General features: G+C 45.3%; 1 protein-coding gene across 1 annotated transcript in view; it reads left to right on the forward strand.

Moving 5' to 3' along the window:
• The window catches only part of Kif5c (kinesin family member 5C), a 155,493-nt gene extending 142,307 nt beyond the window's left edge, over positions 1-13,186 (forward strand). Inside the window, exon 26 of the mRNA NM_008449.3 lies at positions 9,572-13,186. The gene's annotated coding sequence lies outside the window, so the exon portion shown is untranslated. The remainder of the gene's footprint in view (positions 1-9,571) is intronic.
• Positions 13,187-18,055: the final 4,869 nt, after the last annotated feature.

Here is an 18,055-nt window from a genome sequence, read left to right on the forward strand (position 1 = left end):
CTGGCACAGATATTTAGAAGGCAGCTTGACAGCCACATCACATATCTTTAATAAAACCATGATAGCTGTTTTCCACTGTGGCCTGTGAACATCCCCAGCCTCAAATTTTTGTTGTCTCTTACAGTACCAGAAGCAAATTCTCCCCTGTAGAGTGGTTTAAGTCTAGTTGGAAAGCAGTTGGTCGTACCCCAATCATCTGTGCCGCTGTTGTACCTGTAGTCACATCTTGCTTGGCACTTTGATAGCATGGCATGCAGGGTCCAGAAGGACTGTTGGTGACAATTTCTCCCCCAACAGCCTGCACAGCACCTCTGCATTATGGAAACCAGACAGCGAGGGAGGAAGCCTCAGCTCAGTCCCAACGCATGCACTGTTTGCCAGTCAGGTCTCACCATTTAGTTCTGGCATGGAGCCAGCCACAGTGGCCAGTTTCCCTGTTTGGGGTGGGATGGGGTGGGGAGGTGGAATTCTCTGTAGCCGCCGACAACTAGAGAGTTAGCCCAGTGCTGTCACTGAGATTTTTCATTGTGATTATGTAACAATAATTTGGCTTCTAGGAGTGTTGTCTCCTGCTCATGCAGGATGCCTTCCTGTGTGCTCAGCAGCTGCCTTAACTGTTCTCGCACGTGCTTTTATACATCTGTAAGACACTCAAGAGTTGGTGTTCTATAACGAAGCCTTTTTACAGAAGTAGGCAGATCCCTTGAAAAGACCATTGGCATCCATTTCAAGTAGTGCCACCAGTCTTAAGTGGCTAAAGGCATACTAGTAAAGGGACTGTAAGAAGATCTAATACAGTACAAAAAGATCTCTTCACATTTACAAATTATTTCTTCAAAAGTGCAACATTAGAAACTGGGCATGGTGGTGTGCATTTCCAATCCCGGCACTCAGGAGGCAGAGGCAGAGGCAGGCAAGATCTCTGCAAATTTGATGCCAGTTTGGTCTACAAAGTGAGTTCTAGGACCGCCAGGGCAGTTTCACAAAGAAACTCTGTCTTAAAAAGCAAACAAACATGATACCGTGTTAGTATGTGGTATGGCCTTTGTGAACTACTGCTCAGGCTTTTAGAAGCCCAGTAGCACAGCATTTGGCTAACACAAATCTTGCTTTTGTTGCTGGCCCGTGCAGTGCCCTTCTCTGTTTTGCCTCCTTTCTCATTATCTTTGTTGACTTTGCTGTTGTGTTTTATGAACCCAGTTTATGTGTTGGCTGTGTTCAGATCTCAGAGCCTCTCTTACATCATAAGGGTCACCAAAGCCCCCTGCTCTTCCTGGGGTCCCCATTAAGTCAGTCTCTTTTTTAAACAGGCCCACCAGACCCAAGCTAATTCTCTTATTGACAGGCACCTTTTATCATCTTCTGGTCCCTCATATTCATGAGGACCTCACCTGATGAAAACCTTGAGTGTGAATGGTCCCTATGAGCCAGTCCAACAGACATTGGTTTCCGTCATGTTGACAATTCTGGTTCCCAGCTTTTGTCCCAAGAAACTTAGCTTAGCTGCTTAGCTGCTTCTTTGCCACAGGACTCGGATTGCTCCCATCTGCACGCATGCCCCACAGCCTTACAGGCCAGGCCGTGACAGGCCCTTCTTATGGCCTGTGTAGAACTCTTTCCCAGTTCAGGAAGCTGAGAGGCAGATAGTTCCTGGTTATCATGGCCTTGCAGGGGTTTCTCTGTGTAGCTGTGACTGCCCTGGAACTCAGAGATCCACCTGCCTCAGCCTCCTGGGTGCTGGGATTAAAGGCATGCATCATCAGCACCGGGTGGCATGGGCCATGTTAAAGGATCCCATGTACATGCTGAGCCATGGGTTTTCCCTTTCTCTGTATTAATGGTTAGACCTAAGGGTTGTTTTGTTTTGTTTTGTTTTTAAATCACTTTTACCTTGTCCTCTTCTCCCTCATTAGCTGACTTCTTACATGGGCTCCATCTTTGTGGATCCCACAAAGTGCCTGTGTTGTATTCTTGTACCCGTCCATAAGAGGTGGCAAGGCAATACCTCTGTCTCATTTAAAATAGGGCAAATATAAAGGCAAGTGATTACTACTTGTTCTTTTCCTGTTTTTATCTTGGTAAACCAATGAGATTCATTAGGGTTACTTACAGGAACAAGGATGACTCGAAGACAGCTGCCTCACTGAATGCCCACTCCTGCTGGGACCCTGGTCCTCTCTGCATGATTTGTAGGTAGCTCAAAGACAGCTGCCTCACTGAAAGCGAGTCTCCTTTGTAGTCCTTACTACTTACTTAACATTGCTGGGGTAGGAGGAATGCTTATGTATCTGGTCAGTTTCAGGGACTTCCTGAGACTTGTGGGTTGCTTACTTCCATAGTCTTAAGAATGGAGCTTTTAAATTTTGAGGAAATTGCTCCACAGCAGGTGAGCAAGAGTCTAAAGCTCAGCAGAGTCCAGAGTCAGAGGCCTAGAGAGTGAAGACCCACAGATTGTGTTTACAGTCTGATGTTTTAGAGTCCAGGGTAGAGGGAAGAGTGGAAGGTGGACTGGCCTGAAAACTGACAAGTAGGTCATGGAAAGGAGGTGGCACGAGGGTAAGATCTGAATAAGAGGGTGTAAGGTTCCAGGGAGACAGAGACTGGGTAGTTGGTGAAAGCCAGATGGTGGTGAACTTGGGCAGCTTTAGGCAGTCTGTGTGGAGCTGGATGGCGAGTGGCTGCTGTGCTGATGATAGTGATAGTGAGGAATGAGACAGCAGCTGTGAGTTACATTTGATGGAAGCCAGAGATGTGGAGGATGTAGGTTGACATAGGTGTCTATCTCAAAAAGCAGATGATATTGTTGCTAGTTATCAACTGGTGGTATCCATCCAGCTAAGGTGGCAGAGGTGGAGGTGCAGATGCAGCAGGAAGGTAGGTGGGGTAGGCAGAGGTCAAACTGCTCAGCACTGGGCCTCCCTTTTTTTCCAAGTAAGAAGCATAGATTATCAGCAGTGAGGGAGGGGAGAAGGGCTGTAGGCCTGAGAAGAGAGACAGTGTGAAACGGTCCTCTCAGGCAGCATGGAGTGTTTGTCTGAGGCTCCACACTGAGTGTAGACACCCAGTTAAATATTTATCCAGCTCTCTGGTTCTGAGGGCCCTGGAGATAGCTCCTTTTCTTGACAATGCATTGGCAACCCAAATGTGGACTTATTCCAATATATCCACCAGATGGCGCTGTAAGGGCATTGTTGAATTCTCATTAAGCAGCACTTCAACAGACTTCAACAACACATTTGTCTGTAATGTGTGCCCTGAGCCCCACCCGAGTGTGTGTGTGTGTGTGTGTGTGTGTGTGTGTGTGTGTGTGTGTGCGCGCGTGCATGTGTGTGCATGCATGTGTGTGCGTGCATGTATGTGTGTAGGGGATATTTATCGAGCTACAGCTATATAGAGGTGGGTGAAATCTATCTCCCATATTTCCCTTATATTTAACTTACATTTTCTTAAACATGACTGGTAAAAGAATATTTCTAAGAAATATAATTCTCAGAGGTCCCCAACGTTCGTTGAACTTATTTTATTATAATACTTAAATATTTATAAGTTCAAAATAATATACGTTCCCTGTTCTTACATATTTAACACAGCCATAAAGTCAAAACAAATTTTAAAATGACATTAAAACAAGTCAGAAATCCAAACCACTTAACTGTATCATAATTTAACAAAAGATGAATTGAGTTTTCATCGAAAATAAACAGAAACGTGCAGTGTGACTGTGTGCTTCCGCTGTGAGTCTGACGTGCCCTCGCTTGCATGTGCCTTGACTGGACCAAGGTGTCACACTCCTTCTGTTAGAACCACGCCATGCCTCTTCTTGTGTCTGGAGTGCATCACGTTCCTTTTGAGTGGCTATATATATATATATATATATATATATATACAAATAAATGTTTTTTTCTGCTCTGCTTTTATGTTTGAGACACAGGAAAGCACTCGAGCAGCCCCTTCCATAGCCTGACAGGACCCCCTGGTTAGCCTGCCTTTTCCAGAGGAGCTTAGGGGTCATGCTATGACCCTCTGCCTCTGCTCCATATGACATTCCAGGGACTATCATTGAAGGATACCTGTCCTATATAGATTCTACTTCCTCAGGATCCCTAATGTGAATAAAATAAATAACTATGAATTATTAGTGTAAATCCTTACATGCTGGGTAACGGGATGCAAAGAGATGTACAATAAAGCTGTACCCATGCTCACTGCTGTCTGCTGCCTCAGTAGTTATCCTGAAATCCTGACTGCTGGGCTGCCTGGCCAGTGCACCTCTGTTCCAGCACAGACCTTGGCCCTGCCCCGATGGAGCCATAGACATAGAATGCACACACTGCTTTCTAGACTCCTCACAGTAAACTGGGCTCGTGCAAGGGAGACTCCAGATATTCAGCAGGGAGAGGAAAGTCAGTATTTCTAATGCAGGCCTCTCTTGCATTTTTCCTTGGTTCCCAGTGCTCCCACCCTTCATCATCTTCATACACTTGAAGCTGGAGCCAGAAACTTCTGGCCAGTTATGGTATGACTGTGTCTTCCTTTGATCAGAAGAAGTTCCAACCTCCTCAGAACCCCCAACTTCTCTACTGCTTCCCTTCCTCCATCCAGGCAGAATGGCGTTTCCTCTCTAAGCACTTGGCTACTCCGACACCAAAGCCCTTCCTTTCAGGACTTTGTCTTTGCACTGAGCGTCCCAAAAGGCCGCTCACTCACTCTGCCCTTGTCTGTCTCACTCTCCTGTCTTTTCATCTGTGACTTTTTGTCTTAATCACCTGAATCCCGTTTGTCTTGCTCCACTGTTAGGGTGACTCTTCATTGTCTCCCCTTGTGACACCTAGTCACAAGCAAATTATCTTGCGTATCCCCAAGATGCTCACACAGCTACTTGTTCCCAGTGGAAATGGATCATACTGTGCGGGAGGGCAGACCAGATGTGGCTGTCAGCTTAGCCCCTGAGACTGTGACACTGAGTCTTATTGATGGCATGCAGGGATCCTCCAGACAGGTGCAGCCCACCTCTTGAACCACCATACCATTCATGGTGCTGCTCTAAAACCCTAGCCATTGGTAACTGGATGATTGCACGGTTCATCATTCAAGGAGCTCACTACAGGCAGAAACAGTGACTGGTTTCCGACCGAGGTGGTGCTGGGTCTCTTTGGTCTGAGCCTGGTTCTTACCCTCTGGCCAAGTCACTTTGTCTTTGTGCCCCTGTGTGGTCAGCAGCTACTTAACAGGTCTGTGGAGGACCAAGTATGTCAGTGTGTAATTAAGGTATAGGGACTGTGTGCCTAGACCAGGCATTTGCAAGCTTCATAACTAGAGAAAAAGTGAAGATTTTTAGGGTAAAAGTTCAGGTTTCACCTGCAGCCCTGGTACCCTAGGCTAGACCACCTTCCCGGTATACCAGGCAAAGAGATGGTAATGATTAAAGTCAGAGATAGATTTATTCAGTGTTGCCACACTAGGAAAGGGAACAAATAAGGTCCCACTGACTCCAAGTCTGTCTCAGGGTGCTTGGCATAAGTTGTACATTTACACACAGGGAGAACTGGGTCTGGAGGAAAGAGGTGTATGCAGAGATGAGCAGGTCCTGGGCAAGATGTGGTCTGGTTTGTGTCAGTTCTGGTTCTGGAGGGAGATCCACAGAGGCCCTTATTGCTGGCGGGGCCAGTGTTTCCCAGGAGATGGTCACTTCTATTTCAGAGTATAGCCATCAAGACCCTCATGGATAATTGCCTTCAGGTAGCAAAAGGGGGTCCACGGATGCAGTGCTTCAGGGTAGCAAGTTAGGGGGTAAGAGAGTTATCATGAGGGTTTTCCTCTTCCTGAAACTCCATTTGGACAATGGCATCGCTGTGCCTTTAGTCTTGAAAGGGGATGAGCTAGGTTAGACCGAGCTCTGTGAGCAGCTAACGTGCCAAACTGAAGAGGTATGTGGAGGATGCAAAAGAAAGCAGGAAGGCACAAAAGACCCAGACACCATGTTTTCGTCCGACTTTCCAGTTACCTCGTGGGTCCACAGGAGTCAGTGGTTAGTGGACGAAGCAGCCTCTGTTCCTGTTTCTCTGCTGTTTCTGCACATGCTCACACCACCTAACCAGGCTTCTTATTCTGTGTTCCAAACAGAAGGGCCAAACCAAGGTGGGCCTGAGACCAGGAACTTGGAGCTTCTGTGTGCCCGTTCTTGAAGTTTTGACTTTGGATACCTTGTGTATCCTTCGAGAGGATCAGTGGTATCAGAGGCTTTAGTGTCTATTTGTCACATGTATCATACAATTTAAAAACTAAAGCATTAAATGAATGATTCACTTACGTAAGTTACCAGAAGTGAACATTTTTTTTAATAAAAAGTTAAATTTTTAATTTTGTGTGTATCTGTGTGTGGGAATGTACACATGAGTACAGAGGCCAGAAGAGGATTTAAATCTCTTGGATCTGGAATAACAGATGTGTGAGTGATGGGTGAGTGACTAGTGAGTGATGGGTGAGTGACTAGTGAGTGACGGGTGAGTGACGGGTGAGTGATGGGTGAGTGAACTGGCTGAGGAGGGTGCTGGGAACTGAACTCTGGTCTTCTGCAAGAACAATAGTGGTTAACAATGGTTAACCACTGAACCATCTCTCTAGCCCCTTTACTTTATAAGCAATTGATTTTTATTTAGTTATGTGTCTGCATGTCTTTATGTTGGTATGTGCATATGAGTGCAGGCATAACTAGCATTTTTAAGGAAAGATTCGTTTTTTTAAAAAAAAACCCTCAGCTAATTGGCATTATTTTACATTTTCGTAGACCTCTTTGTCTCCTTTAATGGATAGCAGCTACTTCTCGGGTCTGCTTGTGCATCTGTTTCTCTGCATGGCCTTGCCTGGAGTATATGAAGACAACAGCTACCCTTATCACTTCAGAGAAGATTCTTGGCTGTTTCGAGAAAGGATTCAAGGGATACAAGGGTCCTTATGTAGGAGTCTGACAGGACAATATGGAAGGCATTAAAGGAAACCCAGACAAGAACTTAGCCAAACTTGACCTTTAGAGTACTAATCTTATAGCTGTTGTGAGGTCAAAAGGAAAGTAGTGTGTCTGTAGGGACCAGGACAGAGGGACCTGAGGTGGGCACTGCTGGTGGCCTGGAGACTACCACCCAGAACTCAGAAGGCGACGCGGTGGCACCAGGAAGACCTTGCTTCAGTAGTCTGGGTTATGCACTTCTCCTGGTCAAAAATGCGGAACGGTTCCTCCGTGGCAGATTGTATCGCCACGATAAGCAAAGGCAACTGGTAATTCTTATAAATGGGGATTGAACTGTAGAAAGGCGCAGGGAAAGATAAAACTATGTACTGTTTGGATTAAGCTTAAATCTACTGCAAGCAGTTTCAAAAGCCAAAGTTGAGGGTTGGAGTCCAAATATGTCTTGCAAAACCCTTCTGTGTATAATTAGCTTCTTTCTTCAGCCTTCTCCACCCCTTCTAGAGCAAGGTGATTTTATTTCCTTCTAAATCTGGCCACAGGTCCCCACTCTGAATTGCTGGCCTCAGGTTGGCTGAGCCTCGGGTCAGTGCACTGCCTGGTCTCTTGACCTGGTCCCTTGCTACTGCTGGGTGAGAGAGCGTCTCTTCTACAGGCCTGGGCAAGGAGCATAACAGAAGCAGATCTGCTTTTCCATTCAGCAGCCTGTCACAGTCCACCTTTCTCACTGCCCCTGAAGTGAATAAAGTAAGCTTCCATTGTGGCCCCCGTTTCTTTCAAGCTGTCAGCCCAAACGTGCTGGAACTTGTACTGGGGGGCGGGGGTGCAGTGTGGGACTTGAATACCATCTTTCTAGTGGAAATCTCCTCCCTTCATGGTCTGCTGGAGTTCTTGAGGCTGGGCCACAGCATTTGTGTGCTGAATGCTTCCTGTGTCAACATGGGTTGGCTGCTGTCATTGCTGTAGGCCATAGTCTCCAGGTAAGGTCTGCAGCCAGCACCTCCCTGCCTGCAGGTACACAGGAAGACCAATCCCTTCTGCCCAGTGGGATGGTGCGTTTGAAGGAACAAACCCTCAGGTGAAGTAGGATCTCGGTGCTGCTCTCCAAAAGCCTTCCTTTGGTTTTCAGCTCACAGTAGATTGTAAATGACTGCATCATTCTGCACTCAGCAGGAAGGACAAACTCTCAAGAAAGGTCAAATGTGAGACTCATCCTTCCTATAAACTGCTTTATCTCTCTGTAACTTCTAAAAATACAAGATTATCATCAAAGGTTGTTTCTACTCCCTTTAATCAGGATGGTTGTAAGCATGGGAAATGACAGACTGAGATTCCTGCATATTTACTCTGTGGGTCCAGGAGAAATGGCTGTTCTTAGAAAGCACGAACTGTCCCCTCACCTGCCAGGTTTCTCTTCTGTTCCATGCTCCTCTTTCCTTTTTCTGTATTCATGCATAATTTATGTTGTGTTTATTTACACAAAATATGTAGTGCTGCTTCCACTATTCTGAATGAGGAGGCTGTAGAGAAACAACTTGGAGACAGTACTGTGGCAGGGCTGTGAGGCCTCACAGGTGGACAGAGGCTGGAGGCAAACAGGAAGTACAGTGTGTCAGGTTATGGAGTCTTGTTCAAACTCGGGAGCAGATGAGTTTTACTTTGGCTCCATCATATTTCCTGTTGTGCCACTTCCTTTAGCTTCCTAGGACAAGGCTGTGCCTGCCCATTGGGTTCCTTCCTTCAGCCCGAGGGTTCCAGGACCTCTGCCAGAAACCCACAGGGCAGATTACAGATGGGTCAGGGCCCCATGATGCTGCCAGGGGTTGACTCTTTTGCTATGTTGAGTGTCAAGCTTACAAGAGTTAGTGGAAGATGACTCAGGGCTGGTTTCTAGTCAGGAGAGGTCGAAGACTCCCACCCTGGGGACCTGCCCAAGGTCAGATGGACAGACCTCTACTGAGAGTAAACTGGAAGCGGGTGCTGTACTGAAATCTTCATGACACCATTGGTGTGGAACACACTTTCAAATCAGTTCTCTCTTTGTAGAATGCCTGGGTCAGGACCATGCCTGACCTGCCTGGTGATGTGTGTCCTGGTTAATGAGTGATGTCTGATTGTCCCCTGGGACAGGAAGTGCTTTGTGCTATTCCGATGGCACACAGATGCAGAATGTACTGACTTTTGGAAGAGACTACCGTGACTGGGTCAGGACAAAATACTTAGATGCAGGATGGAGGAAGCTCTGTTATCCATCATGTTAGCCGAGTCTCAACTGAGAAGCAGTGAGGGCGAGCAGGAGACATCAGGCTGAGCACACGCACGGTGGAGTATGTGCCAGTCCCGCAGTGGCAACACTGTTGTGAAGAATAGCAGCATTCGTACATATTGAAGTCGTATTTTAATACTGAACTACAAAAACGTATCCTTGAGATTAGGTTTTCCCTTCAGTTTTACCTTTTAATGCAGATTCTGAAAGAAATAAAATAAGAGGCTCGAGTTGTACTTGTATTGGACAGCTCTACTCAAAATGTCTAGACTGAAACAGACGTCTGAGGAGTGAATCTGCTGACCACTAATGCCTGTGTTCTCTCTTTCATTTCTCAACAGATATGACTCCACGTAGCATGAAAAGGACTGTAGTAGTCACCAGTTCCTTTCTGTCCCCTCCTATACAGTTTCCGTTTCTTTTTACACTTGCTTGCCCAGCCGTCTGTAGTACACCAGATTCAGGTGTTTGCGCTGTGTAGAATTTGTGTGCACAGATACGTGCTTGGATCCTTCTCCTAAGAAGTTGGAAGGAGGGGGTTACGCAATACCCACTTCCTGCTCAGACCTCGCCACTTCTCAGCCTCCGGGGTTGTGTGGTCTCTGGAGGCCCCTGCAGTGCACTGGCCCCTTGGAATGGAACGCCCTGCTGTGCCATCCTAGAGGGACAATCAAGTGCAGTGGAACCAGTGACCACGCTCTGCCTCGACTTCTGGTTTCCTGTAAAATAAACACATTACTTTATATTTTTAGGGAACAAAAAAAAAGTGCTGCTATAGGGTTCAAAATTTTCATTCTGAACACTTTTCCAAAACCAACCCCAGAGAGCATTTTAAATATCCTGGTCATATCTTTGGATCTGTAAAATAGACCTTTTAGTATGGCACCTGTTAAAATGCAAAGCAGATTCCTTCAAGGCAGAAAAACAGTTTGACAATAGCAGTGTAGAATTTGCTCATTCAGACACATCTATGAAAATGCGAAGAGTCACAGAATTCACCTCCAAGCTGCTCGCTGGTGAACCTGCAGTGACTAGTCCTGGCCAGCCCAGTTGTTTGAACATCATTCCTATACAAGAGTTGAAAATGCTGCAGAATTGGGTGAGTGGAGATGGGGCTGCCTCCCCTCCTCACAGCTTCCTCCGGATGCCCTGGAAGCTGCCTTGGGCTCGCCTCTTTTTCTAGCAAACCATCGCGTGCTGGAGGAGATATTCCTAAAGAGATCCAGCGTCAGTACAGTAGTTGGAAAAGAATTCCCTCAGGGGAAAGTCATTGGTGAGATTTATGCCTTGTCTGTTTTTATTGTAACCTATCATTGCAAACTGCTGATTTGAATTCTTTCTTTGGCACCAGATAGGCTTTTTCTTCTTTGAGGCACAGTTAGGGGGGAAAAATCAGTATAACTGGATTGGGGTTTGTTTGTTTGTTTGTTTGTTTTGGGGTTTTTTATTTGTTTTTTGTATATTTAATTATTACTTTATTCAGATCCATGAATCGAAAGGTGACTACGTTCAGTTGGGCATACTAAAAGGATCAGTTGCCAAGTAGTCAAGCGTTTCAAGAGAAACTGGCAGGCTTCAGTGAGTCGCTACTATGTGCTGCTATTTGTTTTCATGAATTTGTGGTTTAGATAGTAACATCCCCATTCATCTCAGAGAAATGACCCATCCTGTCATCTTATGTGCCCAAGAAGTGTGAGCTCACACCTTCTTCTGAAGCTGGTACCCCTGGAGTAAGGGGAGACTCTAGGCTTTCTCAAGGCTGTGAGGGTGGGGTAGAAAAAGTTAATGTGTGTGCTTATGCACATGCGTGTGTGAAATGTTGATGGCTGTGTATATTACCTCCAGGATTCTGTTGTATAGTCCTTTCCTAACACTGATTTGACTTAATTTATTTGTTAGATGTTGCCCTTTATAACAGTGTTTTGTTTTTAATTAGGTGTGAAAAGAAGACAACTTCTATTGAAGTATTTATTTTACAAAGATGATTTTGTGTTTACCTGTGTTCACTTTGTTTCATGTTGTTGCCACTGTTGGCTGCTATTGGAGTCTGATGGAGGGGTCCTTTGCAGGGCAAGTCTGCAAACCCCGTCAGTACCAACTGATGCCAGGTTAGAAGCTTGCTGTCTATGTTTGCTTCTGACTCGGAAACTGAAACGTTGGCCTTTAAGAGGGCTACCAATGGGATGCGTCTTGTCTAGAGGACCTGCTATTGTCTTTTAGACTTGTGTTTAGAAACTGGGTACGGGTCAGTAATACCCCATTCTTGGCTTTCATTAGCAGCCATTATAAAATGGATGATTTTAGATTCTTTCTAAAGCACTTTTCCCCCTAGGTTCCCATTTTCTACTTCTGAAGAGTTGTGGGGCACTTTCAAGTTTTAAAAGGCAGCATTCGTTTGTAGTTCACATTACTTGATCTCTACAAGGGCCTTACAAAATTCACTGTACTTTTATTCACAGAGAAAGTTGGCTTTGATGTCTTTTAGAGATAATTCTGCTAGTTGCTGATCAGCCAGTCAGTTCATCTAGCGCCAGTCTTTATAAGACCTCTAATCGAATTTTCTCACACTGTGACTAAAAGCTAGGCACGTCATTGGAACAGATCATGTGGTTTATTCAAGCAATCCCTAATCTCACATTGTCTATTAATTCCTTTATCAGAACAGTGTGCTCTCGGGCCGCTTTTTTAAAAGGCCATGTTTATAAAGTTTTCATTGTTTGACAGGCTGTTACATTCTATATTCTAGCTGTAAAAATCCCACTTCTGAACAGCCAAGTGGATGGCTCCATTTCGTCACATGTTTCACATTGCTGGAATGTATGCCAGTGTATGTTCTCTGAATAATTTACTATCTCATGCCTACTTCTTGAAAGTTTACTCTGAGATGCCGTAGGAGTGCAGCCAGATGGTTTAGACAAATAACCTCTGCCTGCCAGCCGTTGGGGTGATGATTAGAATGTTATTGAAGATAGTGGTTATGGTTGGGGCTTATAATGCCGACTGCATTTGATCAGTCCTTAGAGAATCCTGAATGTAGGTCTCATCTCTTCAAATGCTGAGCAGTTTGCTTTAGTGGGCATCAGGTAAAACAGTCAGAGGTGTTAGCCTTTTAAAAGACGGAGAATCACATGGTGAAGAATTCATAGAAGTGTTGTAATAAATGAAGGGCTAAAAATGTTTGACTAGAATGTAGATCCAGTGACACCTTGAAGCCTCCAAGTCCATATAGAGATGTGAGCTTGAGGGAATGGGGTTTGTGTCAGCTTCTCTTTCCTAGAATAGCTAAAGGATCGTAAAGCTTCAGTCACCCCTTCCTTTGTAGGGCAGGCGCCACGGGGACTCTGGGTAGAAGACATTGGGGGACACTTGTCATTAGCAGAAGTTTGTCATTGGGCAGGTTTTACTTCATTGTCCCATGCTGGCTATCTTGAGCAAGCTAAAGAACCATCACTGTTTAAAACTGCTTCCTAACAGGGTTTTGAGTTTTAAACAACTGTTGAGTAAGGACCAGATAACTGCCAAAGGAAACACTGGTCTGTGAAGTCTGCTTATTTACTGAGAACTGTGTATCAACTTTTAAACACTTCCCATGTGTGCAGATAAAAGGGGAATAGGGCTTTCTGTAGAATTCTATCTGTCTAGTTTGTAAAGTGTCATGTGTACTGCAGATGTCTGTTCTCTGGGCTTTATGTTCTGTACAGTAGATTTCATTAAGAAAAATTGTGGACAAACTTGTTTCTGTGGTTTGATGGGGGAGAATGGCGATGTGTATTTAAATAGCTATCCTGTGAGATAGAAATGTCCCCAAAGATCTGGAAGTAACCCTCCCTGGCCCTCGGAAAACTCTGGCTATCTCCTAGGTTCTAAAATGAAGATGTATGGATACTCTGGCAGACTGCATGTTGTATAATTTGAAAATACTCAAAACTGGACAATAAAACTGAGTTAAACTTTGACTGGTCTGGTGTCCTTATTTGAGCCCCAGCAGGGTATCTTGACAAGAAGTCAGGAAGTGTGTGTTGGAATGAAGCATGTTTTGAAAGAAGTCACTCCAACATGAACCACCTAAGTCAAAGCTTTGTTCTTTTTTGTTGCTGGCTTTTTGTTGTTGAGGTTTTTTTATTTCCCCTCTAGGTATGTGCTTAATTTTTTTTTTTTTTTCATGCCTGGCAGTGGTGGTGCACACCTTTAATCCCAGTCCAGCACTCTGGAGTCAGAGGCAGGTTGATCTCTGAGTTTGAGGTCAGCTTGAACTACAGTGAGTTCTAGGAAAGCCAAGGCTACACAGAGAAACCCTGCCTTTAAAAAACCAAACCAAACCAACCAACCAACCAAACAAACAAACAAAAAATTGCTTTCACAGTGAAACTAAAATTATAGTAATTCTATTTTTATCTCTAAAAAATAGATAAAGATTTTTAGGTGTGTTTTCTCATCAGAGTGGCAGGATTAATGGAGGAAGATTTCTATTTTGGTTCTCGGTTTCATAGTGTCTCCGCTCTACTAGGGGAAAGCAGCATGGCTAAGAAGCTCTGCCCTGGCAGTGGGGGTATCTGCCAATGACTCAGCAAAACAGCAAGCAGGTGAGAGTTTGGACTGCTTGAGAAAAGCGCCTGTTCTCATGGCAGGCATGGAACACTGTCCTCCTTCATCTGAGAAAACAAGGGTCCTGCCTATGCTGAAGGCCTCCTGGAATCATTTGAGAACGTTGGGGGCCACTTGTGGTCCTGCTGTGTGTTGGTTTTTAGTTTTAAGGTACAGATCTGAAGTCTCATGAGATGACACTAGAGTCTGAGGCTTCTGGAGAATAACCAATGACAGGACCCTGGATTATTTGCTTAATCACATTTTTTTTAAAACAAGAAACTCATTGCCGCCTGTGACTGGGGTCATGTGACCACAACTGGAATTGCATGTGTAAAATATCTTTGTTGCTGTTGTTAATGGTGTATGGGAGCCAGACAATGAGCCTCTCTGCTTTAATCAATTAAAAATGGAAAAGATGGGGCTGGAGTGAAGGCTTAGAATTTAAGAGCACTGGCTCCTCTTCCAGATGGCCCAGGGTTCAATTACCAGTATACATAGGGTGACTCACAACCCTTCCTAACTGTAGTCCTAGAGGATCTGATGCCCTCTTCTGGTCTCTGAGGGCTCTGCATGCACATGGCTCATAGACTTACATGCAGGAAAATCACCCATACAAGATAATAAAATGACAATAAAATTAAAGATAATAAAATTAAAGAATATCTAAATGGAAAAGAGGAGTGCTAAATGAATGCCTAGTGAGGGTAATGGTGGGCCCCACAAATACCGTGCTTTTATGATATCTATCCAGCTATCTAGAAATTATTCTGCACACATAGATTATATCTATCCAGCTATCTAGAAATTATTCTGCACACATAGATTATGATATCTATCCAGCTATCTAGAAATTATTCTGTCCAGATAGGACATTGATGAAAGAAATGGGTGTGGTTAACATCACCCTTGTTTGTTTAAGATGGGGAGCAGTCCTCTGAAAGAAACAAATCACCAAGCACATTTGAGTGTTCACAAGATGACCCCACAGATGAGGAACATGGCCCTGCACTGCAGTGGGGCTACCATGGCAGTCCTTAGGATGAGGTCTTTCTCCAGGTCTCCGATCCCTGGCTCTGAGATATCCCTAAGCTTTCCCCAGAAGCTCTGAGCTGAAGCATCTTCAGAACAAAGTGAACTGAAGAGCGATTTGCCAAGGCAGTCACTGGTGACATGAGCAGTGCTGCCTTGGTGACATTCCTGACAGCCATGTCTTGTAATGTGTCTTAGGGACATAATACACTGAACAGAAGTGGGAGGAGGCATTGCTCTGACACCTGAGATGACAGTGTGGGAGCCCTGACAAGAGGCCTCGAGCTGTGGGCTTGGTACTTTCTCCTTGACATTCGGTGGTTCTTCAAACTGCAAAGAAAACAGTTTCTGTCTGTTTAGTTGGGCTCAGAACCACTGTTGGAGGCCTTTTCTTACTGCGCCATGACTGGCAAAGGCTGGGCTCTGCATTTGTTCTCCATCCCTTGTGAAAGGTGTGCTTTTATTTCATCTTCAAGTCCCAAATAGCCTAGCACTTCCTAACCCCTCACCATTCCCATGATGGAACTCTTAAAAGATTCTCATAAGACAGCTATTATGAAGATTTATGCATAGCAAAATGTTATTCCTACAGAATGTGTAAATTAGGGATATCTCGGAGCTAGTTTTAGATGGCATGTGACAGCATCAGGAACTTAAAATACCCAGAAAGCCACAGTAAGCAGTCAATGAGTTTTGGAGAGCATTCTGGCTGGGCGCCAGACACTATTTTAAGTGCGTTACATGTATTAATCCATCTAATCCTCCTAATAACCCCATGAGCTAGGCACTGTTATCTTCTTTTCACAGGTGAGGAAAGGGCACAGAGAGGTTAAATAGCTTGTCCAAGTTCTCCCAGCTGGCAAGGGGAGGAGGCAGGATTTAAAATCTGCTTCTAAGGCTTGTGTGTTCAACAGCTAGTAACACTGCCTTTCAACACAATGATTGTGTGTGGGGGGGGGGGGGGCGCACAGATCGATAACCAGTGACTGATCTCAGGAACCTTTTATTAGGGATAGATACAAATTTCGTACTTCAGTAACTTTTCGTAGGAATCAGACTATGATGGCGTCATAGTCTGAATCACTTCAACCAGTCAGGGTTACTTGGGGTAATATGGAGTGGGATGCAAGGGTGCCTCCAGACACTGAGCTCTAGGAAGGAAGAATATATACTCCAGCAGCACCCTTGTCCCTGGAAGAATCTCAACACATAACACACTTAGTCGTGAATCAACCCTTGTCATAACTTGCTAATTGTATGTCTGTAAAAATTTGACATTATGCGTAAGTTTTCTCTTCAAGACAAAGTATATAACATATACTTAAGTCAGGAGGACCAACACATGCTTGCCCTACCTCAACAGGCTCCTGAAGAAAGTCCAATGGTACTGGATAGTGGTTCTTTTGTCGCCATGGATGTGGGAGGCCCTCTAGAGGCAGCCCATGCAACCCCTGCTGAGAGCTGCTGCCCCACCCCCTGGCCTGTCACAATGATTAATAGGATTTCATTTTAGAGCTTAGGTTTTAGAAAAAGCAAACATGCCAATCATACCACACATGCACACGCAAGTCCAACTACAGGAAGGGGTGGGAACAGAGTCGGGTTCCCTTAAAGCTCCCCATGTAGCCATAGATTCCCGTTACCCAGGCCTGGCCTATGGGGACTTTTCTGATGAGCTGCCAAGGGTTGGCAAGGGCTGCATAGAGTGCTGATGGGATGCTAACTTCATCAGACAGCTCCAGATCTTAGCTCCAAAGGCCTTGTAGACAGCAGATATTCCTAGAGTATAGGTTATTGGGCAGTGATTCAGCAGAGCTATTCCACAGCACAAAGGAAGACAGACTCGACCATGGCGCCAACTCTCAGTTTCTGTTTGACCAGCTAGAGAATAATAAGCATTTGACATTGCAGGCTCAAAGATCTCATGTCCATACCCAGACCATAAAGGTTTAGCTCACTGTCCACTGTATACTTATTTGGATTGTAGGGATCAAATGAGAGTGTATAGGAAAGTACTCTGTGCTTCTTAAATATAAGTGAGCGCTATTGGGGCAGACAACCTGGGAGAAAACATCTCCACTTTTTTCTATTGCCTTCCATGTATCTCCCCGACACATAGAAGAACGGGTAAAGGCAGCGTTAGGATTCATTGGCTTCTACCCAGTGAAATTAAATCTCTTTATTGCCCTCTGTCTTGAGGCTCTCATTCCTTCCTAATCATCTGGGGTGCTATAATGAAGTGGCATGGGACCAGGTCACATACACAGGGCCATCTATTCCTCCCTATGCTGGAGCCTGAGAGTCCAAGGTCAGGATGTCAGTGTGGTTGCCGTCTGGTGAAGAAGGCCTCCAAATTGCATGCTTCTGACTTTTCTAGTGCCTTAACATCCGCAGAACAGGGGCTCTCTGGAGACCTTTTCCTTAGAGAGCTAATCTCATTCATGAGGGCTCCATTCTGGAGACCTAGTCACCTTCCATGGTGGTTTGAATGAGAATGCCCCCATAGGCTCATCTATTTAAATGCTTGGTCACCAGGAAGTGGCATTATTTGAAAGGATTAGAAGGTGCGGCCTTGTTGGAGAGAGTGTGTCATTGGGGGTGGATTTTGAGTTTTCTAAAAGCTCATGCCAAACCTAGATTCGCTCCCTCTCCCTTTTCCGCCTCTCCTCTCCTCTCCTCTCCTCTCCTCTCCTCTCCTCTCCTCTCCTCTCCTCTCCTCTCCTCTCCTCTCCTCTCCTCTCCTCTCCTCTCCTCTCCTCTCCTCTCCCCTCCCCTCCCCTCCCCTCCCCTCCCCTCCCCTCCCCTCCCCTCCCCTCCCCTCCCCTCCCCTCCCCTCCCCTCTCCTCTCTTCCCCTCAACTCTCCTCGCCTCTCCTCAACTCTCCTCCCCTCTCCTCAACTCTCCTCCCCTCTCCCTCTCCCCTCCCCCTCCTCCTCCCTCTCCCTCTCTCTCTGTCTATGGCTCAGGATATTGAACTCTCCGCTACTTCTCCAGAATCATTTCTGCCTGTTTGCCACAGTGTTCCTCACCACAGTGTCTTAACATCCACAGAACAGGGCTCTCTGGAGACCTTTTCAGAAGAGAGCTAATCTCATTCAAGAGTGCTCCATTCTGGGGACCTAGTCACCTTCAGAGGACTAACCTCTGAAACTGTAAGCAAGCTCACAATTAAATGCTTTAAAAAAAAAATGAGTTGCCTTGTTCATAGT

This window comes from Mus musculus, chromosome 2 (assembly GCF_000001635.26).
Source record: "Mus musculus strain C57BL/6J chromosome 2, GRCm38.p6 C57BL/6J".
NCBI classification, from domain to species: domain Eukaryota; kingdom Metazoa; phylum Chordata; class Mammalia; order Rodentia; family Muridae; genus Mus; species Mus musculus.